General features: G+C 44.5%; 1 protein-coding gene across 4 annotated transcripts in view; it reads left to right on the forward strand.

Moving 5' to 3' along the window:
* The window catches only part of LOC117154223 (dual specificity protein phosphatase 10), a 61,853-nt gene that overhangs the window by 18,280 nt on the left and 19,439 nt on the right, over window positions 1-24,134 (forward strand). The window lies entirely within an intron of this gene.

Consider the following 24,134-nt stretch of genomic DNA (forward strand, 5'->3'; position numbering starts at 1 on the left):
TGCCTCTTGGGAGACGATGCTGTCTCGGAGGAAGGCTAAGGATCGGTGTGTCTAGCGCACGGGACCATCGGATTTGTTGGAGCCGATGTTATTTAGGAGAGTGAGGGAATAGGCTTCGTTTTTAATTGGTTAAACGAAGGTTGGTGGATTAGGAAGGGTCTTAGCTGCGCTTGATAGAAAGTTGTTATTAGGAAGCATCGTACGTGGAAAAATTCAACTTTCCCTTGCCAAGCCGTAGTAAACAATAGTCTTTAGAAACTGATTTAGAAAAGGACATTTGTTGGGTCTGAAGGACCTTAACGAGCAAATTACTCGGGTTTATGACGGGTACTTAGGCTAATGAGGGTACGCCGTGCGGAAGAGCGGACCTCTGGTGTCCGTCTGGCCCGCGGTGTGTGACCTGGGCCAGGCAGAGAGTCGCGCGGCGTAACACTTTATTTGCGCTAACCACGAGCCAAAAATTTACGAGTTTCGTTACCCCGCCAGATATGTATTTTCTTACGAATCGTTCGTGTTTTATCAATTACCATCGTTACGTAACACGTAAGAATTCCTTGCGTAACTTGTACGTTTATCGGCACGCTATTTCTCAAACGTCACCTCTATCAAGGGCTACGTAAATTCTTATTTTCATTATGGAAAATTTTAGACGTTTGCAAGTTTCTTCTAAACGAGATGAGATATAAATCTCCAATTTAACCTAGGAAAATTTCAAACTCCTTTTCCCAGGCAGAACGATTCAAATGTTGTCGTAAATGAAAAATTAGAGGCGGGAACTGAAATTGCCTCGTTGGTTTCATTAAGAGCAACATGTGAATCAACCGGGAAACTGAATGGAAAATATGATGGAAACGTGGGTGGGAAGATGGCGTATCAACGATGGCTCGTGCTCCTCTGTGTCGAGGCTCGAGTAACAGTACTCTGTACTCCACTAAACGCGTTTTCTCGCCTCGTTCCGGCCAGATACGCCGATACGTGCTCGTTTTACGGAGTGCAGCTACCGATGTATACGTCGACTCTGCCGTTGAACCTCTCTTCTTCGTCTAGTACGCACCATTTCTCCTGCTCATCTTTCTCTTTTAAATTCACCGACATCGTACTTTCAAAAGTCATATATATCTTTATTTTATATTTCTTTTTACAAATCTTTTTCAATACAAAATTCTGCCGAAAACTTTGAAAATTGCAGTTGGATACTTGAAAACCCAGTGAACACTTATCTCTATTTTCAGAACTATTTTTCTTCTTTACGTCACGCGTCCACTTGACAGAAAGGTTGTATCTTCAGAGCCAACCATTCTCCAATCGTCAAGCTGCATTTTGCAGTTTTATTATGCCATGAAACTCTCCTTATTCTTAGATCTGTCTATTAACTAAATTGAATCGAATCGTTGGCGTTCGATCGAATCATCCGCAATAAATTCGAGCGTTTCGTACGGAACAATCGTATCGCTGGATCTACGAACGAGGCAAACTGTCGCCAAGAATTAGTCGATCATCTGATATTGATAACGCGCGTATTTTTCCATCTCTTGCGCTCGCATCGTGAATCTAGTCATCCCGATAACGGCTGCAGAAACGACGCAGAATCGCACGAGATGGTTGTGGTGAAACGCGATAAACATGATTCTAGCAATTGCATTGGGATGGATCGTGCGTCAGTGACACGCGTCATAAATGAAGCTTCGAGATGCCGGCGAATATTCCGTTGTTAACTTAATTCCTATTCGCGTGCATTACGATGCACGTGGCTGCATTGGATTACAGTGCACGCGGTTCGAAGTTCTGCAGGAAGGTCGTCCGATGGGTTGAGGAAGATTGCGTGGAAAATGCGAAAATAGAGGGGGATTTAATACACGAAAGTGGTACGAAGGCTACTGGCAAATTCATTCAGTTTCAAGGAAGAATGAATGAAATTTCTTCAATGAGTTTTCTTCTTTAAAACCGAGATACATAAAACCTGGCGATCGAAACGATTGTACGAACGAATGGACGAAGTGTTTAAATCGTTAGAACGAACAACTAAGAATATCTGCAAATTTTAAATCAGCGATAAATATTCGCTAGATTGGCGAAAAAGAAATTCAACGCTATCGGACGATCCATAGCTTTGTTATTCCACCTATTTTACTATACCTTCTATAGACAAACGCTTGGATATTTTAATATCGAATACTTTTACTTTCCCAAAACAACGAAATAAATTCACCAAATTGTATACAGTAGGTGGAAAATTCGAGAGTTGGAAATATTTTGCGAAAAAAGGGGAACGACATCGCGAAGCCGTGTGAAAGCTAGCGGACCAACTGTTGCGGCAAAATTTTGCAACTTCATCGATGTAACTTGTACAAGTGGGGATTGCGATGAAGTTGATGGCGAGTGGTAGGGAACGCGCTATTCCTCCTTGTGGCGGTAACAAAGTTGAGGAAAGTGTGACGACGCGTGCACGAGCTGCGCCTCTGGTATGGCGCGATGTTCGGCGTTTGGCAAACGGAATCAGGGACGGGAGCCCGGTGGCATAGTGTAGTGCGCAAATTCTGGCCAACTATTCGCGGCGTCATCTCCGACATGAGTCATTCCTATGAATAGATCCCCACCTTTTGCCGCGGCTCGTGTGTATCGCCGTATGTCGTGCGTATTCTGTCTGTTCGTCGCCTTCTCTTTCTCTCTCTTTTCCTCTCTGCTGCTCGCTCACCAGTAGGCTTAACAAGTTTCTCACCTTCGACGCTGTCGCTTGCGTCTTTTTGTCACTTTTTTTTTTCAGGATTTTATGTCCAAGCGTATTCGCAGAGTTTTCAAGGCTCGAACAGATTCTTTTCGAATCTTCGCCTTTTTTTCTCTGTTTTTTTCTTTTCTTTTTTTTTTTTTTGGAGAAAATGAAAATTAAGATTACACGCGGAGTGTAAAAAATTACGAGCGTACAAAATATTGCGTGACCCTGAATCGCAGCTGTCAATCATTCTTCGTCAAGCGTCTTCTTTTTCTGGCCAGCTATCTTCTATCCTGGTAAAACCGAATTTAATACGCTCCTTCGACACCGAGCGATCTTTTCGAAAGCCTCACTTAGTCACCGCCGATATTTTCGGAGTGTTGTCTTTTACTCGTCATCCTCGAGGACGTTTTTTTCCACCCACGAGTGGAATTTTCAAAAATCCATTAAAAAAAGAGAGAGAGAGAGGGAAGAGAGGAAATCGGACAAATTGGACGATCGTTGGTTATTTACGATTTCCCGTGACGGAAGGATGATTCCAGTGATTAGAGAACATCAGTCCGTCAATGGTTTATCGATCGTCTTGGAAAAGCCGAAAGGCCGCGGCGATCGCGCGTTGGTAAGCGTGGCCGGCTCCTATGAAACGAATATTTGCGCATTAGACGGGAATGCATACGCGGAATGTCGGATGAGAAAAAAACGCGTAGCCTTAGAATTATGAAAAACCGCGTGACTCACGCGCTTGCGCGGCCTTCTGCTTTCGACTTCTTTGCGTAGAAGTCGATCACGAGACTCGTTCTCTGCTCGAGGGAATATCAACGAGCCTCGCTACTCCAGAAACGGACGATCTTGGGAAATGTGCCGTGTCAGAGAAATTTCTTTGGAAACTCGTTACGATGTTCGCTCGAGAGAAAATACAAAAATTCCGCTTTTTTGAATATGTGCTACGTGTTTTGATAAGAATTCTCGTTGACTACTTGGACCCGCGAGATTCATCCACCGATAAGATTAGATCGTAAAAGAGAAAGGATGGTCGATGAACGTTAGTTGATACGTATCGTAGCCAAACAAGTGGTAAGATCGCGGTTTTATACGAAATTTCACGATTCGCGCTGTCTCGCGATTAATTAAAAGCAAGATTTGAACTCGATCGCGCTAGATTATTCTTATTTTGATCGATCGATGAATCGATCACAAGGTGAACATTGCCGAATCTTATTAGATATCGTACGGTTATTAATTAATTGTTATCTATCGATGATCGCATTGGGTCATATTTACGGGACAAACGCGAACTGCCTATCTTTTTTATTCAATCGTCGCAAATTTTTCCCACCGAAATGATAATAGACTCGATAGAATTTAAAAAGATCGATCGGCTCGGAACATTCGTACTTTGACCAACTACCTTCCCGATTTCAGCATTTTTACAGTTTGAAAGCTTCATCGTACCTTAAAATGTGCAATTTTTTAGCGTTATCGTGCTTCGATCGTTTAAAAAGATTCATCCTTTTTCCACCTTTGCTTTCTTTTTATTCTACGACGTTCTCGATCATCGGCGTACTAGAATTTACTATAGAATTTATTAGATATCTAGCTGTTATATTTTTTTTTGTCTTTTTACCTGGCCGATCACCGAATACATGGAGCATCTGCTTGGAAAATACAATACGTAGCGCGACTCTCGTTTGATAGCATGCTTACGAATACGGCTATCTACTGTTTCGATTGGCAGTGACCTTGATCGCGAATTAATAATAGTATTATTCGCTATCAATGGCTGATAACCCAATACTCGTGACTCTTAATTTGACAATTTCGTACGCAATTCTCGACTTCTCCGGAATTTCACGTTCAATAAATCTACGAATCTGGGAAACCTAAGCAATCGACTTGTCTGTAATATATCAACGACGCAAGAGAGTAAAATAAAAAATTCTATCGACTTTAAAATCAAAATCTCGTCGCATCGAAAGCAATGTCGGATGTTCCACAAAAAAAAAAAAAAGAGACTCGCCGAGTTCCCTGAAATCCGACGAAACTCGCGAAGACGCCTAATGGCTGGGGCAAAAAATAGAAGGCACCTTTCTAAAATGCCCCTAATCCACGTGCTCGCCGGTGTCTCGTCTCTCGGTCCGGGGAATAATTCGCAGCTCGCGTCACAGGGAGTCGTTTAAATTTATCTCCGATTTGCGTCACACTTTCGGTTTATTGCCAGTAAAAGCGTTTGCGCGTCCGGTCGTACCGCGGACCGAAGTTCCCTTGTACGCGCCACGATTGTTGTTTCACCAACGTTTCGTTCCTCCAATCTTCCCTCTTCCGATTTTTCCGATTTTTCGTCCCGGACGAAGCTCGAGATACGACGCGATTATAAATATTCGAACGACGAATCTGCTCGTGGCGACCGAGCCACGAGGAAAGGTTATCGACTGTAATTTCAAGCGCGAAGGATATTACGACTTTTTCGTCGGATGACGAAAGCAGGGTGACCGGTTAAATTAGCGATGAAGTAAGCGTCCGCGCAGCGGAAAGCACAACAAACAGAAAGACGCGCACGCTCGGACTCCTTCCGCGTTCTACGAACCGTTTGTCTATTTTACCGAGAAATTCCTAGTCGAAGAGAAAATTGGGATCTTCTTCGTTCGTGTACTCTGTGCTTCGAACGATCTACGAAGAGTTTCGCGAAACGGAATTACGTTTTTCACGTTCTTTCGATCTTCTTGATTTTTTTCCATTGAAATAATTCGATCACAAGAGTGGAAGATGCGTTTTGCGAAATCAGCTTGAAGAACGGCATTTTCTCGTATGGAAAAGCCGACGATCGAAGAAAAGATTCGTAATTTCGAATTCAGAGGTTCCATGTTTCTCTGATTGACGTACCGATCCCACGCAGACGTCAGGTTATGAATAGAGCTGCTTGTGAACCAATCGTGTTCGAGTTTTAAACGTTTTGAAACCTCTTCGCATAGGAAGTTTGAGAAATTGGTAGAATTTTATGTCGTTTGTATCAATAACGAGCGATCCTCTGCTTCTTTCGATCTGTACTGCGTAAAAAATTAACGAATGCGATATAGATATTCAATTTCGATGTCCCAAAAAACGATTACTCAAGAGGAAATGGCATCTAAAACCTAAATACCGTCAGCGTGGCGCAAAATGGTAGTCGTAGAGCCGTTTGGACAGCTGGGCTCTAGTCTCGTCTTAAAAAAACGCGCTCCGTGGTCGCGCAAAAGCGACACGTCGCGGCGACGAGACGCGACGGGGAGACCAATATCGGCTAAATTCACCGATGAACTAAGCGCCACCAGGCTCGAACGATGCGGAGAGGCGCGCGCGATATCGCTTCCACAGATAAGGACGTAGCGATTCGAATCTCGTTCACGCGGTGCACGCGCGGCTGCATGTGCGTCTTCGTCGTAAATTATGCAAGCAGCTTGTGTATTACACGCGGCGTCGTGAATGCGATTAGCTTGCCTATTACCATCTATCCTCCTTTTCTATCACGACGATTATCTTTGTTTCTACAACGAACAAGTCGTATAAAATTCGAATTCTTTTTCTCGAATTTATGAATTTCTAGGGACGTTCAGTGTTACTTCAATCGGCTAAAGGTTAAAAACGATACATTATGGATATTCCTTTTCCCTCGTGTCAGTTGTTCGATGATAAGATAAGAAGTATCTGATCTCGAAGGTTTTCAAGCTTGGATGCTCGCCGAACGTTACTCGGTTCAACATTTTTACATATTCCATTTTAAAAATCATTGCATTTTAAAATTGTACTAGAGTTTACGATCGTTTAACCGTGACTCTTGAACTTTCTCGCGATCCTGAAATAGTTGTACCCAGCCAGTCGAATCACCAATGTATTTATCTTTCACAATAAAATACATTAATACGATCTGCTTATCTATCATCGTCGTAGATCTGGCATTTCCGCCGCGAACAAATTTTCTTCCCGAACGTTCGCCCAACCGTCTACCTCCGTCTTCAACCATTGCGAAACTTGCCCGCTCGAATCTCCAATTACGACTTATTTCTAATTGTTACTCGTGCACAATGCCACGACGACATCCGCTAAGAAAAGCGCGCGCGACGTATCCTCGACGAAGCTCTCGTTTTTCGATCTATTTCGATTAGCTGGAGCGTGTCCCATGGCGAGTTGCTCTGGTCTAAACATTAAGGTCAAAGTGGCAGCCAAGTCTCGTAATCCACGCCTGAATCACCTCTAAATATCCGTAAGGGAACTCGAGATGGAGGGATGGAGGTGGTGGCTGGTCGAAGGGGAGGCGGCGCTCGTTATGCAACCGTGATTTTGACATACGGCCATACGAGCGCACTTCAGCCAGCGTAAACATGCCGCGGGGTTAATATACACGATGAGTCATGCTTTCGTCAGTGGAAAGCGCGATTGGACCGACGCGACGAGGACGTTGTACGGTATCGAGTCTCTTGCCAAAACAACGATAACCGGCCCTTTTTTGCTGCTCCTCCAACCCGCCAAGTTCCCTCGTTTCGCCGAATATGCTAATCGCACGAATATGCGAGGGAGATGGGTGTAGAGAAAAGAGAAAAGTCGCTAGCGAAGAGATAAGAGATAGCTCCGATGACGATGTTTGCCAGCCAGAGTTTCGTAATGGCTGATTTTTGATCGGCTTTATCAATCGAACGAGCGGATTCGCGAGCCTGTTTCCCGTTGTGTACTCGAGCGCCGATTACTTCAACGAATAGTAGGAGAGTCAGAAATAAATTTTACCTTCGATGGAACGTATCGTCGCATTGGAAAAATATAGATAATCGCTTTGACAAATTCTTGCGATAAACTTTCAGATCACACGCTTAAATATTCAGTTAACTCTGCAGACTGACCTTTATTCGCGAAATAAGTTCTAATCGATTATCTCGCGCGCAAAAGCTCGTTAATCTTCTGTCAACTGATCGCGAAACCAGATTTTTTCGTTTCACAATGGTAGTAGCTCTGCTCGGATCGTGGCACTCGCCGCGAAAATAAATCAATTTCCAGCGAAGCAATGGACGTTTTCGCGCTATCTGCTGCGTTTCCGGCGGGAACACAATCGTAACCGAGGTGGCCGTTCATTGAGACTTCGTAATCGTGTTCATTCTTGCGAGAGCGCGTGCTATCTACCGCTCGGCCGTTTTATCGCCACTTCCGCTACGTTAACGTTGAATTACGTCCTCGTGTGGAGCCACCCACGGAAGCGAGTCGCCGAGATTCGATCTTTGCGATCCCTGACGATTCTCGATCGTCGCCACCCTCCTTTCACGATCATCGGCTCGATCTTATCGTCGTTTTATCCAACGTATCGGCAAACGATGATCCCAATTTTAGAAATATCGTTCGTTGGTTTCGAAATTTCTTGCATCCTATAAGTATCATAATCTGTAATCTTCCGTTTACGATATTAACGAGAAGTTGTTTAGAAATGAAAACGGGGAATTTCAAATTCAAGGATACCGTGTTCAAACCGCCGTTATAAATATTCATATCCGTCACAGGTTTAATGAAACAACACGAACAAGAAAATTTCGTTTACCGAGACATTTCGGCTGATTGATCGCTCGATTATCGTAATCGTGGTTTAAATATTATATAATCCCAGTCGAAACGTCGTCGGTTTTTCGTTACCTCATTCTCGTAGAGACAAAATTATTCTCGCTAAATAATGTGGATGAAAAGAACGTCAATGGAAAAATATTTTTCAAAACTGAAACGGTGCAAAGAGGTACATTCCCGATTGCGTTATCACGGGACCCGCGAATAACAAACGATCGCGAGGCAAATAATTTTATCGATAGCGGTCGCGCGTGAATCATCGTGAATCGATCGAACGATGGGCTCTCTAACATCGAGTGTTTTATTTGCGATACGCTCGTCCTTCTGTCGCGATAAGAGGAAGGACGATGTGTACGTCACGCATAAATATGCATCGGCCGATGTCGATAATAATTTATGGAAATTGTATTGGCGAAATCTGCTTGCAGATTCAGCGAAATACCGTGAGACCACGCACGCGCGGATACTGACGTTTCCTTTGACAATCATTGTCGTACGTTCGAAGTTTCCTCTTTAAATTCCAGCTTTTTAGAAAATTATCAAAGACGCTACTTTCGATACGAAAAGATTCTACGTATGGCATAGTATCGATTATGTTTATTAAAGTGCAATTGAACGTTAATGTCTATCGAAATCTTTAAACTACGATAAGAACGTGTCTTCCTTCAGTGATACGTAAAAACGCGATCCAAACGCAATTCAAATCTAATTCAGACCAGTTGATGATAATAGGATTCTCGTAAGAAATGGCAGCTCTAAAATTCACTCTCTCTTAAACTTGCAATTTCAAAAGTTCCAACGAGCTTTTAAACCATTTTACGAGCACTATCTCGCGCGGTACTCATAAAATTAGGGGCAGATCGTAAAAGAAAAATACACAAAGCCCTGAGCACTCAGCATTCCCAATTCTCCATCGCTAAACGCGTTCCAGTAGCTCTTTCTACCTAAGCGTTCCACCGCGTGTTACGACAATTTTGCCCACCGGCGATTTATTACGTACGTTGATCGGCGTATAGAAACGATGAAAAAAATGGGAGGTGTACGTTCCACGAGCAGAAACGAGGAATGGAGGTAATGAATACGCGGAGAGTCGGCCATTACAGTGGTGTACACGATCCTGCTAATTCTCACGATCTCGTTCTGCGCGAGAACAAAGGGAATAACAGAGTGTGACTGGCGAGTTTGCACGTATGTGTTCCGCGGCCATGTAACATACCGAAGAGAACCGCCGCCGCTGTAATTCATGCAAATTGCATTACGTCCAACGAGAGCTGGCCTGACCGACGCGACGGTTCATCGAAACCTTTCATTCACCGTGCTACCATTCAGCGGTTTGACACTCGTGATGAATCGTTCGTCCTGTGGAAAATAGCCTCATCTTTCAGCTGCCATTCCTCTTTCTCATATTACGCAAATATCGACGCTTTCTTATATCGGTTTCTTTTTAGAAGAATTATAATTCCCATACGGAGTTTCGAACGTAATGGATCGTAGATCGAAGTACGTAAACGGTCATTGAATCGAGTAAATCGTCGAAACACCCTTCGTCGACTTTGGTTTTCAGTCCGGTAAAAAATCCCACTTCGACGCGCCCCCAGAATTTCACCATTCGTCGAATCATTCGTCAAGCCGTGCAACAAAGCGGTCCAAATATACACTCTCGATAGTTCGTCACAAAGAAGCGTCGCATCAAACGGTCGGCAACCGGTTGAATCATCATCGAGTACGTAACGAACGAGAATGGGGTTGGGGGAGAGGGAAAGGAGAGAGAAGAAAAAAAGGACGAGCAGAGATGGTAGGCAAGGGGAGAGCTCTTATTAGCTCGATCAGTGCCCGTGGGATTCACCCCCCGCCCTGACTCGACCACGAGGAGCTGCAGGGCCAAATTGAAAATCGGAAAAGCGTGGAAGCGTGAAGGCTGCGCCGCTTTTGGGCAACGCAGGCCTTTAATGAATTAGTCATCGCTTTTTGAACGGGCCATCCGGCAGTGGGGAGCGGAAGGGAGCGGGGAGGGGGAGCGTCAGAATGGCTATATTTTGCTTTTGTGCGCTTTGCTCGATCCCTCGCTCAGCATCCTGAGAGGCTCGGGGGGGTGAACCACCCCTCGATGCTAAGCGGCGTCCAATCGAGGGAGAAACACAGGACTCGACGCATCTGGATCAGCTGTCGATGACGATTATTATATGTGAGTCACCCGCTAGAAGCTCGGTTTAAAGTGTATCAATGACTAACGTGTCCAGTGCACACGCGCCTTGCCCCCCGCCCCATTTTTTCGCCGCGTCCACCCCTTGTACGCAACCGGCCTGTTCCCTTTGATACTTCTACCACCTTCTCCCGGCCTTGTCAAACCCTCCCCTCCTCGCCTCTTGTACCTAATTCACGGGCTTATTCATCGAATGCGTATGACGTGTACGCATTGTTTCTCCTCATCCACCCCTTTGCTATCCAGCCCCTCCTGCCAGCAATCGCGGATGGCGACCGTTTGGGATGGAATTTCGGATCTGGTTGAGTCACTTTTTCCGGTTGTGTAAGTGGGTCGTTGCCTGTTCCGGCAGATCCAGTTTCCGTAGCGATAACAAATTTTTTAATTAAAATTTCTAATCAGCTGGTACGCGAACGTCGAGACTTGGCTGATAATCTTCCTATACGATATCGTAACATTTTTAAGCAAATATGTGGACAACCATTATATTACAAATCGAGCGTAATTACATTCGAGTTGCAGAGTTCGCTTCGATCCACGCTATTTCTCGCAATTCCTTCGTCAATTTCCCGTCAACGGCAGCCACACGCTGGCCACGCAGCTTCAACCATATCCATTGCCTTCGATATTTTCTTACATCGTTTCTACGTCCACTCAGCTCGTAACAGCCTTCCCGAGCTCTGTACAGCGTATCTGTCTCCCTCTTTCCTTCACCCTGTGCTTCTGTTTACCATCCACGAAAGACATTACGATCGTGACCGCAGTTTCCTCGTTGTCGAGGGTGCTCCGGCAAACGTAAACTGCTCGACGACTCTGATGCGCTATTCACGCGTGAAACCGAGCCATCGTCAGGCGCATATGGTTCCTGGATGATGCATAGTCCCTGCTAAACAGCGTTCTTTCTCGACGGTATCCGGTTGGACGATCTCGAGGAATCTTCGTCAACGGGACACGCGGGTTTTTATATCGGAGCCTTAATCCTCAGGGGCGAGCCTGCAGGCATATCTGCGTAGGTGGAGGTCTTTAATTTATGAAGGACGACGAGAAATAGGATTAGAGGACGGTTTTTCGTAGAACGTCGCGGGGGTGCGGTATCACTTGTACGATACAAATTTCCGCGTCGACGACGAAATATGTTTTGAGAGAAATCTAATTTATTATAGAAGTTAAAAAAAGGTAGTATTTCGAAAGATAATTTTGTTCAAGAATCTGGTGAATCTCGGTAGGATCAGGTTTTGGGACTTTGTCTTATCGTTGACTCACGAACCTCGAATCTTTTCGAGAAAAGTACACACGATGACGTCATTTGGATTAATTGTTCGCTAAAATCATCCATCGATGGTGCAATACTTAGATTCCACTTATCGATGACTGGATTTCGTCGCTTTTTCTTGGTTCCGCGAACCAACGTGCGAACTAGAATGACGCACTCCATCGTTGCTTCGCTATTCACGGAATTCGTTATCACGATCCGCAGATAAACAGACGCTAATCTGACGCCGCGGCGTTTAAACAAAATATTGTTCATCACTGAACGTATGACGCAATGTCTGACCAAAAAATCGCCGTCGATGGCGCTAGGTTTTAAGTGGATTCGAACGTTTGTCACGGTATGAACAGTGTTCGATTAAGAAATTCCAGGTTACTTACGATGACGCGATTGTCATCGATAAAATTTGTTTTGAAACTAAAATGGACGTTTGAAACTAAAATAAGATAAGATCGACGAGAAATCAGTGACAGGGATAAAACGTACTCTTCTTTCTCTTAAATCGTTCTTCTTCCAATATTTCGTAACTATCGCCTGCAATGTTGCGTTCTGTTGAATCTTGGACCAATCTCCCTTTCAATTATGAATTACGCCATGGTCGCATCGCTTTTCTTTCCTTCACGGTCGTTGTTCGTTCGAGGCTTTATCGAGCTACGAAATCTTCAACATCCTCGGTATAGAGCCAGCTTTCGAAAGCGGCGTGTTTATTCATCGTCGCGGATTTCAGCTGCATCCTCTTCCACCTGGTGGCAACAATGGTTCTCAACCATTTCGACAATAATTCCGATAACAGATTCAACAAGAAGCATTTCTCAAAAAGGAAAGAATTTTCATTGTCTTCGTACGTTGTTTGATGCTTCCTTCGATTCTATTTCTTCTTCTTCTCGTTTCGATTAATCAATTCTATCCAGACGTCGATTAAAACGTACAATTCTCGATCTTTCGTTGTCGTCTCTCGTCACGTCTCGTTTCGAGGCATCGCATCGTCGAGAAAAGCAGAAGCTCGTGTGACGCATCGTTCGGTAATTCGTGGCGTGTGGAGATGCGAACGCGTGGCGCCATCGGATCGTCCCCTGGCTCCGGTGTCGAGGAGGACACGGATGATGCGCGTGTTTCGTTACGTGCCTGCGTCGTGGGTCGAAAAATTCTCGAAACCCTTCGGTGAAAAGACTTTGTCTCGAATCTTATTCCGTTCGATCGCTTTCGTCCTCGACAACGTCGCGTGAAAATTGCGTTGCTATATTTTAGAATCGTTCGTGCAAGCCACCGCTGCCATTTCAAAATTCTGCTAATATTATCGACTATCGAGAGTTAAGTCGAACAAGCTTCTCTTTACGTTTCTCGTTAAAACCTTCCTGGTTAAGCATTCCACGTCTTACGAATTTCATTAATAACCAGTCTCCTCCGTTATTATTGCATTTTTCTCATCAGTCACGGCGATAAGGATACGATTATTAGTGGGTTAGCGTCGATCGCGTTTATTTTCGCGTTGACAGAATCGCTCAGATTAGCAAACATCTTCGTGAAACGGGTGCGTCCGATTATTTTTCCGGCCCGATCCCCGTTCCCTCGCGATATATCTAGAAAAAAATATAGCAGAGCGTGACGCACCGTTCGATATTCGTGCGTGATACGATACGATACGCAATTACGCTTCAGCCAACTGTACGCTGTTTAACTCTTGACCACATCGAACGTTCCATATTGTTCTGAGAAAAGATAGTTTCTTCTCTTTTCTTTTTTTCTGTTTTTTCTTTCAGAATGTCTCAAAGCGACGATGTCGAAATTACATTGTTCGTGATGAAAAAGGAGAGACAGCCACGCTTTCTCACTACGAAATTACTATGCATCTCTCATTCATTTCCTTTCCCTTACTGTGTGACGAATCCCACCTTTTCTGCGCAGTTTTTCGCATCCTTTCACTCTGGAGGTATCGCTAAAAGTTTCGTTTCCGCATTGATCGAACTGGATTTTTCCGATATGATAAAACCTCGCGAGGAATGTTAGTCCTTGCAAAGTGGATCGAGAAAGTTCCAATCGCATTGCAACGATCGCCGATCTGACGTTCGATAAAGCTACGATCGCGTATAGTAGAAATTTGAAAATGTTGAGACTGCCAGCTACAAATCTGAAGCAATATCCAACAAAGCTAGAATTATTCGTTGGAATTTGCAAACCGAGAGGAATGCGTTGAACGCGATTACGAAAACTCGATCGCGTGTCACGGAGTTTCCTCGAATTTATGGCGCGAGACTTGCGCGAAACAATGATTGGCAGTCGCAGTCAGCGGGCGATGGCCCCGCGTGGAATCGCGTTTCTAATCCGTGGCCTGTTCTCCCAAGCCCGTCAAGTCAAACCATCGAATCACGAAGTTGCCTCGACTCTTACTTTCTCTCTGACTCACCCAACCTCGTCGTCGCGGCTCGATCCACTTGCTTCTCCCTCGAACGATCGACCACTTCGATTCCTGGTCCGGGACCACCCGTGTCCAACGAGAACAGATTCCCTCGGGAATCGTTAAATTCATCGTACGGTAATCTTCAGAAAGCTCCGATTACTTGTACTACGTTTCCATCATCGCTCTCCAAACCTTCGATTCCTAAGACACAGAAATTGGAATCTTCGAACTCTCTTTAAGCGACAGATCGGAAATTTTCACTTTCGCTCTTTCTTCGCCAACGTTTCTCCAATCGAAGCGATTGCTCGAAACGTCTGATGGTCTCTTTCGACTCTTCGAGTTTCGGTTTCTATGGTTGGATCGTTATCACCGATAAATCGTCGCATCGATTTCGCGCCAGACACCGGCGCAGCGACGACGACAGCAATCGACGTGCAGCTTTTTAATTGATGCCTAGGTGAAAGTAAGGGAACTAGAGCAGAACGAAAACGTCGAGAAGCGAAGTGGCGGTCGCCTTCGATCGACCTGCTGTTTCACGAAAATCGCCCGGCTAAGAAAGAGAAAGAGGAGAACCTAGCTGCACACGCAGGACGCTTTCCAACGCGCTGTCACTAGAGGACAGCGCGGCTGTCAGCGTCACGTGTCAAACCGTGCACTTTCCTAGAGAAGCTGGCACTCGTGAGTACTCGTCGTTGAATTCTGCCAGCTTATTGTACTCGCCACGCGTGTTCTCCTCTCGTCTCGTCGTCTCCCTAATTGATAACGATTTGGCACTGGCTGCTCGGCTACATGGATCGATGAACGCCAGCGTGAATCAGGTTTAAGGATAGATCGTATTCGTTAAAGGAAGCGACGATCTACATAGGTAGAAATACAAGATAGACGAGTACGTGGAATGGAGTTAATCGAGTCAGTAGATGAATGGATGAGATATTTATTCGACGTAAAAGCTAAGCGTATTTATACGTGTATATATATATAATAGGAAAACTGCGATCGATGGGTGGCAACGATTTCCCGTTCAGGGAAACAAACGTGATACTAATTCGGTCGGGAGCCGGTGACCGGCAGAGGCGAAACTGCGAAAGCGTCCCGCGAGAAACGAGGCACATTTTTCACAAGGTGTCGGAACGTTGCGGACACCGTGCCAGATTCGTCAGCGACGCCCGATTTAGCCAGCTTGGCGAGCATTAATGAGCAGTGAGGTCATCGTCTCGGTGCTGCCAAATAAAAGCCGGTCAGACACCGTTCCCCAAAGACTGTCTCGTCTCTTCTTCGACCTTCCCTTCGCGTGTATCGTTTCCGTGGATTAAACGAGCCCCCGGGATGCTGGCTTCCACTTTCGTTCTTTCACGCGTTGTCTCCGATCGAAAGAATGAAAGGACGTGAGAAACGTGGCCAACAGGGGCTGAAGAAGGGACAGAGGAGACACGAAGGCAAAAAGAAGCATGGCGAACAAGTTGCACACGCGTCCTCGTCGCGGTCGTCCTTCGTCTCCTATTCGGCCGCTTTGGGAATGGGGAATGAATCATCGGTGCTGAGATCAAGCGGATGAAAGGAGCCGGCACGAACAACGGACCGTTGCCGACGCTCGAACGTCGTCAGCTGGTGCACAGGGTCGACGAACCGCGTTTTATTTCGCGACCATCCGCTCGGTATCCTCCAGACTCGAGACTCTGCAGCACCTTTGTCTCTCGCGATCTTCAGAATTTTTCTTTTCCTTTTTTTTTTATTTAGAAAGCGAAATGAAATGCTTATTAGAAAATAAAAATTTGACTAAGTTGCAAGCACGTTCGTGTTACTTAACGGTGCTTTCATTCGACCACGACATTATTTTATTACAATTATTTTACAAGCAACGGAATTATGATCGATCGCGTTTTCTTGTCTCTATATAGAAACTAAAAATATCGCTACTAAATTACATGCTATTGTACAAGGTTAATGTTCTCGTTAATCGCGTGAGTCGAGGGTATCGCGAAGTCCGTTTAACGGGTTTTCCAGGAAACAGGGCAAATGTATCGTCGTGTTCAAAGTTGTTTACACGGAATTGTCACAATGCCCGCGTGTTTCTGGTATTAAGTCAAAGGTCTAAATGGAAGAACGCACAAAATGAAATGCACAAAAGCTTTTTGAAATCGATCTATGAGTCAACTAGTAGTTCAATCGGTGTTAGTATCAGGCAGGCGATTGTTATGCGACGAGAATCGAAAGGAGCTCTTTATCATACGGTTGTCGACGATTTTGGGAAGATGATATCATTGAAAAGGCGCGAGTATCGACAGGAATAATATTCTCTTCGATGGGTCTTTTTTTAGTAATAGCAGACAGCGTACCTACGTTCAATCGTCCTCCGTGTCAATAAATGAGTACATTCGAGGTGACTCACTGTCGTCTACTTCGTTCTTTCTTTGTGAAGTCATCCATGCTCGAACGAACAATTTCACTCGATCGCGAACCGTGAACAATCAGCTCCGCGATGACTTGGAGCGCCAAAAAGCGGTACTCGCCTCTTAACTCGTTTAATGACAACCTCCGATTGCCGGTATCGTGCTAGGAATATCAGGTTTGTTGCGATAAAAACGCTCAAAGCAAAAAGCATTCGATGAAAGAAATTAATTGCTCGCGCTTTGTCGCGCAGCTTTAATAAAAAGAAAAACAGAAAAAAGATACAAACGAGAAGATTGTAAGAGATCTGCGTCGATTGGACCGATGATATGCTGCGCAAGATTCGATGAAAACTCTCGAACGACTTTTACGTTACGTGCAATGTGCAGATCCGCGAACGATAGGTTGGCAAATTGATGAAATTTAAAGAATAGAGTCGCGAAAGATGAAGTGGTAACGATAGCATTATGAACGCTCGGTTTCAATAAGCATTGTATATTGCTGATGCAGTTGATCCTTTCATTGTTAAAAACGAGCATTGTGAGTCATTGCCGCGGGTAAAAGAGGCAAAGTGCCGTGAAATTGCCTGAGAGTTGGAGAACAGCTCGAGTAAGTGCGGGTCCGTGATCGAGAAATACGGAAAGGAAGATCGATCCGTGGAAAGATCTTCGTTGGCTGTATAGTTGTAAACGATCGCAACGAAACAATGCGCGCGACGCGTAGTACAATAGAAAAATAAATTTAGGGTGGATGATGGTCGAAGAAAACTAGGAAATTGCGAGTTGCATGGAATACGACAGGGGAGAAACGAATGAAAGAAAACACAGTGGGTAGAGTGAAAAGAATAAAAGAATAAGACGAAGCGAATGAAGTAAATGTAAGGGAAATAAGAAAAAAAAGAATGGAAATCGCAAGGTTGGAGGGAAGTTGATTCCGATTGTCCAGGTGCAAGGTGACGACAGGTAGCGAGCTGGAGTTGTGCCGCGTTTAGGAGAAGACCGGATTGATCGAAAGTGTCTGAGAAGGGGGAGATCGACAATGAACGAGTCGAGATGCCGTTGGAATGCCGTTCATTGGCAGACCTGCACGAGAAACGAGCAAAGGGGTCCGGAGGAGGGAAAGGGCGGTCACAATGCGGGTTGCTTTCCTCGCATGGCCTTCACACCTTCGCCTCGCCTCACCTCTCGCTCGGCCACGCCGCTCCAACGCGTACCTACCCGATTTCCACATCGTGTGTAATACGTTACAGGCTTGTCTACGCGGCGCGGCCTCTCTGTTATGGTATCCAGGATCGTGGATCCTTGCCCTCAGGCTCGAGCAACACCGTGTTTGGCTTCTTCCTGGTCTCGGTCGGTGGCCACCACGACTTGTAAGATTTCCAACGTAATTGGAGGTGTCGATGTTGAAGAATTTAAGCGGAATATAATTAGACGGTTGCGAGGAATAGCCGCGGTACAACTTGGTTCGCTGGAACCGCGACGACATTTGAAAAGCTGACACGAAATCTGCTGTCTAAATTGCCGTGGAATCGCGGTCGATCCCACTCGATTCCACTCGTCCGAACTCGATGAACGGTCGATGAAGAAAGTAACCTGAATAATTGAGACAGAAGAGGCGCTAATAAATTTAAATGGACGGAAGAAGCAAAGGATCGTATCGTAACCGCAATCGGTTGTGTAACAGAAGTCTCGTTTAGATTTTCACACGAGCAGGCATAACGAGGCTGACCTCTAGAACCGTGGGCAGAGATTTTACGACGGAATCGAGATGTCCGACGATCGTTGATTCTCGTTCAGACAATCAGATCTTACGAGCCCGAAGGTTACTTAACCATCAGGCGTAAATTACTTTGGTTCTCACTTTGGGCGTTACTTTATGCCTCGCTTTAATACCCCGTTCTATTTCCCCGTTTAACGACCGCTTTCGTTTCATTCGCGGATAAATAGCGTGTGTTGGTCGCCCGATCCTATCGTTTATATCGCTTAACGATTTCTAAAACTCTCATTTACCACGGACAGAACGCGCCACGCTTCGAACCGAACGTCGCCGATGAAATTGACCTATCCAATACGATGTCATTTAGATTTTTCCTTGTGCGGATAGATTGACCTGTTGTTTCGTAACGATGTATTACGCTCGGGACATGGTTTAAGGCTCAATCGCAACGGAAACAAACTGTATTTGCATCAAAGTACGGTTTTAAAATACCCGCTGTAAAGAGAATTAAAAGAGAAAGGATTATGACACTTATGGCAGGAGAATCGAGATATCGGAACTAGAATTTTTGTAGAAATTTACAACTGTGTGGAAAGTCAAATTATCCAGCGATATTGAAAAAAGCAGTTTGATGCGCGTTGCTTAGAAATCATCGGGATTGCCACACCGGCTATGCAACGCGTCATGTCCTTACACGTAGGCAGAGATTTTACGATCGATTCGATTTTCTCGCCAGTCCCTCGCTTGACATCGAACCGCTCTTCTTTCAACTCGTCTCCGGCCTTAAACAACGATCCTACCAACAGTGTGAAACGAACCTACGTATAAATTTAACGACGTTTAATATGCGATACGAATGTATTAGGTTGTCCGAAAAGTGTCTTTCCTTTACAGACACGTCTTTTACAACGATGCATCTTTATACAAACACGAAACCTAATCTGTCAAACGTCGTGATTTTTATCTTGATGGAACAAAATGGATCATACGTGATTCGATAAAATAATATAAAACGAAAAATGTCGTGCGTCCGTTATTTCCTTCTAAAACGAAACTTTTCGGCCGACCTAATAAATCGAACACTTCCAGATCTGAAACTACAGGGTGGTTGGTAACTGGTGGTACAAGCGGGAAGGGGGTGATTCTACGCGAAAAAAGAAGTCGAAAATATAGAATACAAATTTTTCGTTTGAGGCTTTGTTTTCGAGATGCGGTACGTTATGACGGATCTCACTGTAGATCGTTGTCTCGATGGACAAATTAAAAAAAAAGTTAAAAAAAATTTTTATTCCATATTTTCGACTTCTTTTTTCGCGTAGAATCACCCCCTTTCCGCTTGTACCACCAGTTACCAACCACCCCGTATATAAACGTGTACTTTGACCTCTGTAAGATCATGACACACCGTTTACAAGTTCCGAATTCTAATTTTATCCCGTTTCGATTAACTCGTCTGCCATCGGAGTTTACTTCGATCTTGAATCACGGGAAAAATGTAGGTAGACTTTCTGTTTAGAATTTCCACAAGGTGCACGCCATGCAGTCCCCATAGATCGTACTTAGTCACGCTGTTTTACGACGCATTGTGCCGGTAAACCGTTCAGTGCGTGAATAATATATGCGAGACATAATGACGCCCCTTCGAAACGCGTCTCGAAATTAATCGTGGTACAGCCTCTGCAGATTTACGTTCGTCGTGGCGGAAAACTCGTGAATTTTCTACGATTTTACGTGATAAATTATCGCACACTATTTGATCAACTATTTCGAAAGTAGTGAGTTTAGTTGACTTGTTACTTACGCGTACCTAACGTAGATGTATTATAATTATCGTTTCTTAGTCTCGCAAACAAGTGGCAGCCAATAAGAGCTGCAAGATACACGTTGAGAGCTAATAATCCGAGTCCAATTCTACGTATGAATGGGTCTCAGACAGAACCAAAACTATCATTACGAAATTGCTGTTACCCTTAAGCTTTCCGATAAAACTGCCGGTCAAACTGGACAAATAGGTTCGATCAAAAGCGAGCAATGTTATATCGTTGCGTGACGTTCAAGAGTGCGGTATGCCAAATACCGTAGTACCATCTAACTGTAAGTCACGTTAATCGACTCGTGCGATTCTTCGACTATAAAGAAATTAACCATAGACCATTAGGGAACACGGTACTCCAATACGGAAATCGTACTCCAATACGGCAATAAAATGTCGATGTTCGAACAAAGGACGATATATAGAATGTTCGGAAACATTCTTACAACTGTACGACTTCGACTAAATCGCATTTCTAGGAAAAGTCGTACACGTCGGTAAGAATAGTAGCTTCGTATTCAGACGACCGATATCGATTGTGCCGGTGCATACGGGTACACGACCGAGCCGATCTGCAAATAAGCAAGCGCGCAGGTAGCAATCAGTTGCGCACGGGTGCAAGCGCACATAAATCAAGCATGGCAAAGGGGACTTCCGTGAACTCGTCTCGCGACAACGGCCCGCTTGTACCGTGTCCCTTTTTCTTCCCCTGTGGGGAATTTCAGGCGTAATTGGGACCGTCTTCGAACGATAAGCACCGGCCAACCACTCTGGTAGCAGCAGCTGCGGTATTAATAAGAATTTGAAGGCGAGATAAACTTTTAAAGGTCGTTTTACGGGCTATCGAGGACAGGATAACGAGGAATTCTTCGAATCGCTGTAGATAGCCTTCTCGGAACCTCAGGAACCTCTGCCATGGGGGCGAGTAAGCGTTAACAATTGTGAAAAAGATAACGCTTCGGGAGGGAAAATGGGAAAGAAAAAGGAATTTGTGGGATTCCTTTCTCATCTTAGCGTATCTCGAAGTATCGCTGGTCGAGAATGGTGTCATTATCGACGCCAAGGTGTAGACTTCGCAATAAAATCGTGAGTCACTGTTCGTACTCGGCCGAAAGCTAATTGAAAGTACAAGTAATTCGCTGCGGGATGACGTTCGACGGGAGCGTGGCTGAAATTAATGTAAATTGACGCAATTAGTTTGCTCGTAAGTCGCTTGGAAATATCGATTGCTTCTCGCTGTGTCGTCGTTCCATACGGGTATTCTCCACGGAAGGCTGTTTGACAAACGAGCGAGTTAAATAAAAGGGCGCGCCGTAAACGCGGAATTGTCAATCGAAACGCATTCTTTTCCTTCGTAACGATCCATGATTTCCTTCTTTATGGAATACAGTGCACAACGTTGCGCCAGTTTCATTGAATTGTATGGCAGGGTAGCTATTCTAAAAGATGGAAGTTTCTTCTTTAGAACCGCCGACGAGGGAGCGACGATGCCAACCAATAAAACGAAAAATACAAATTTTTATTCATGAACCGTGCTGCAGGTTTCCTGTTTGCATTCGTTCGTTCCCGTTGGCGTTGAAACAAAAGCCAGATCAATTATGCAATCGAGATTCAGTGGAAGTCGCATTAGTGACTCAAATACCACCATAAACAGCGTGGCGTAATTGAGAGTCACGCGTGTTTCTCGTTACGACGTTGCGTCGCTTGAAAGAATGCAAAAGCAGCCGTTTCATGCAAATTCCGAAGAATAGCGTTAGTGTTTCATTTCCTAGAGACGTTGCTCGGCAATTACTCGACAGACCTTCTCGAAGAACGCGCACCACAAAGTCGCTCATGGCCTATTTTTAATTAGAACAACGCAGTTAATGTAAAATCTCTAGTTTCGATGATTGCGTACCCATTAGTCATTTGTTACGAACATTGCTTCATCGTTCTCGCGAAAAACAAATACGGACGGTGGCAGGAACAACGCAACTTCCCGACAAAGTTTCAAAAATCCAACAAATACCTGACTCGTTTAGTAATCTGTATTGTAAGTTTCGCGAGTATCATTCTCGGTCGCGCAGGTTAAATTAAAACGACCAGACGAAGAAAGAGAAACAGGAATTAGTACCGCGCGTTTTTCTACGTTTCGCAGCCGATAATATTTCGCTCACGAGCAATGACTCCGCTCGACGCGAATAGAACGACCAACTAAATAAACGAGCATCCATACAACAAATAAATATTCATGCAACGCAATCTCAAGAATGCAACGAGCACGAACTCGGTACAAAATCGTCGTAATAAAATCACAAGGCCAATATTCTTTACGATTAGATCAAAGCGCCGTACGAAAAGTCATCGCGGTCTATAAATTTATTTACGACGCGTTCGATCCAAAAATCAACAAACCCGACAACGCGAAGAATCTTCTTGCGTAGATCTTCTCGAGAAGGAAGAATTGGCAGATATCGCGAATGCTTGCAGACTCTAATGAAATCAGGGTCGCGGGGTTATTAGCGCGAAATGAATCAGAGCCTGTGCGTGCACGCGGAAAGAATGCGGGAACGTCGGTCTTAAAACGTCCTTCGAAAACGTAGCCGTTTCCTACTACGATCCGCCGCTGACTCACACCGCCCGGTATGATTCTGTGGGCTATTCGTGGCACGAGCTCAGACAGCATGGACCACTCGAATAAATCACCAAATCCGCCGTCCGTCCCCCTAAGCGTTCACGGCTTCTGAATCCTGTCATTGATCTGCATACGATTACGCGTCCAAATACGTATATATCGCCCAAAGCACGGTTCATCCATCTAATGTACCTTTTTTCTACATTTTTTTCCGGATTATCGGATTAGATATTCGGTGGACATCGAGTTTTTTATTCGAATCGTTTACCTTTGTCATTTTCGGGAAGCATGGGAAAGAGAAAATTTTTTCTTTACCGGTCGATCGAGACAATTTTGACATGTATATTCGTTTATTAGCGCGTGATTATGATCATTTACTAGCCGTTTATCAGCAACGTCGATCGTCCATCGATCTTCTACGCAAATTTCATCTACAATCTCATTCCTCATCCCGATAACGTTTTTTCTTCGATGAACGGCGATCGACCGATTATCGAGTCTTGCGTTCAATTCGATTCTTGGAAATTGAACAAGATTTTCTCGAAGTGAAATGCCTCGTATCGGGCGTTATCTTTCCTTTTTATCGTCGATACGCTCGATCTATCTTTATCGAGCCACGAGTTTCTCCTCCTTTCCACTCAAATCGCAGTGACTAAACATCCCCATATCGGACTGGCCACCAGAATGATAAGCGTGGCGATAAAATCCCCGATAAATCGACGATTCATCTAGGTGTTCTAACCGGGGAATAGCCAAAAACCGGGTGAATACTAATTATTTTTTGTCACACACCTGTCTGACCGGACGTCAGTCGCACTCATTCCCCGATAATTCCCTAACGGCTACAAATCGTTTCTTAGATCGTTGGTTTTTTTTGTTGGTGTCCTGCGTTCTATTTTTATTTACTCGTACATTCTTTCTTTCTTTCTTGTTCTAAACTTTACCTTGCTCGTGTTCTGTATCAAATGTAGCTGGAAAATGGAAGCACGACGAAGGCTGTAGAAAAATATGAAAACTATACGAGACATCGGTCTTTAGACGTTGCTTAATAGTACCACGTCATGATTAGCGCTTTTACCTGCTGATCGATAATGTTTATTGATAAAAAGAGGCTGGTCTCTAGATAGTTGTACGTAACAATAGCGCGACACGATTTTTACTCGCTGTCGTAGAAGTTACATCGGATTAAACTATAGTATAATAGTTAAATTTAGAACAATAGGAGGTGGATCAGGCTATAGATGCTTCTATTCGATAAAAAGAACAAAGTGAAATCATCTTGACGATTTCTACTCGTAGTTCTTCATCGATGTTCGAACGGCTAGGTATTATAGAACGAATGCAACGCGTGCACGTCGGTGGACGAAAATCAGTGCATCGGAGGAGAAAAGGGTTTCCCAAAAAAACGTCCGTAGGGGAGCCAAGTGTCGTTGAGAAAATGTTGGACT

The sequence above is a fragment of the Bombus vancouverensis genome, chromosome 14 (genome assembly GCF_051014615.1).
Source record: "Bombus vancouverensis nearcticus chromosome 14, iyBomVanc1_principal, whole genome shotgun sequence".
Classification (NCBI taxonomy): Eukaryota; Metazoa; Arthropoda; class Insecta; order Hymenoptera; family Apidae; genus Bombus; species Bombus vancouverensis.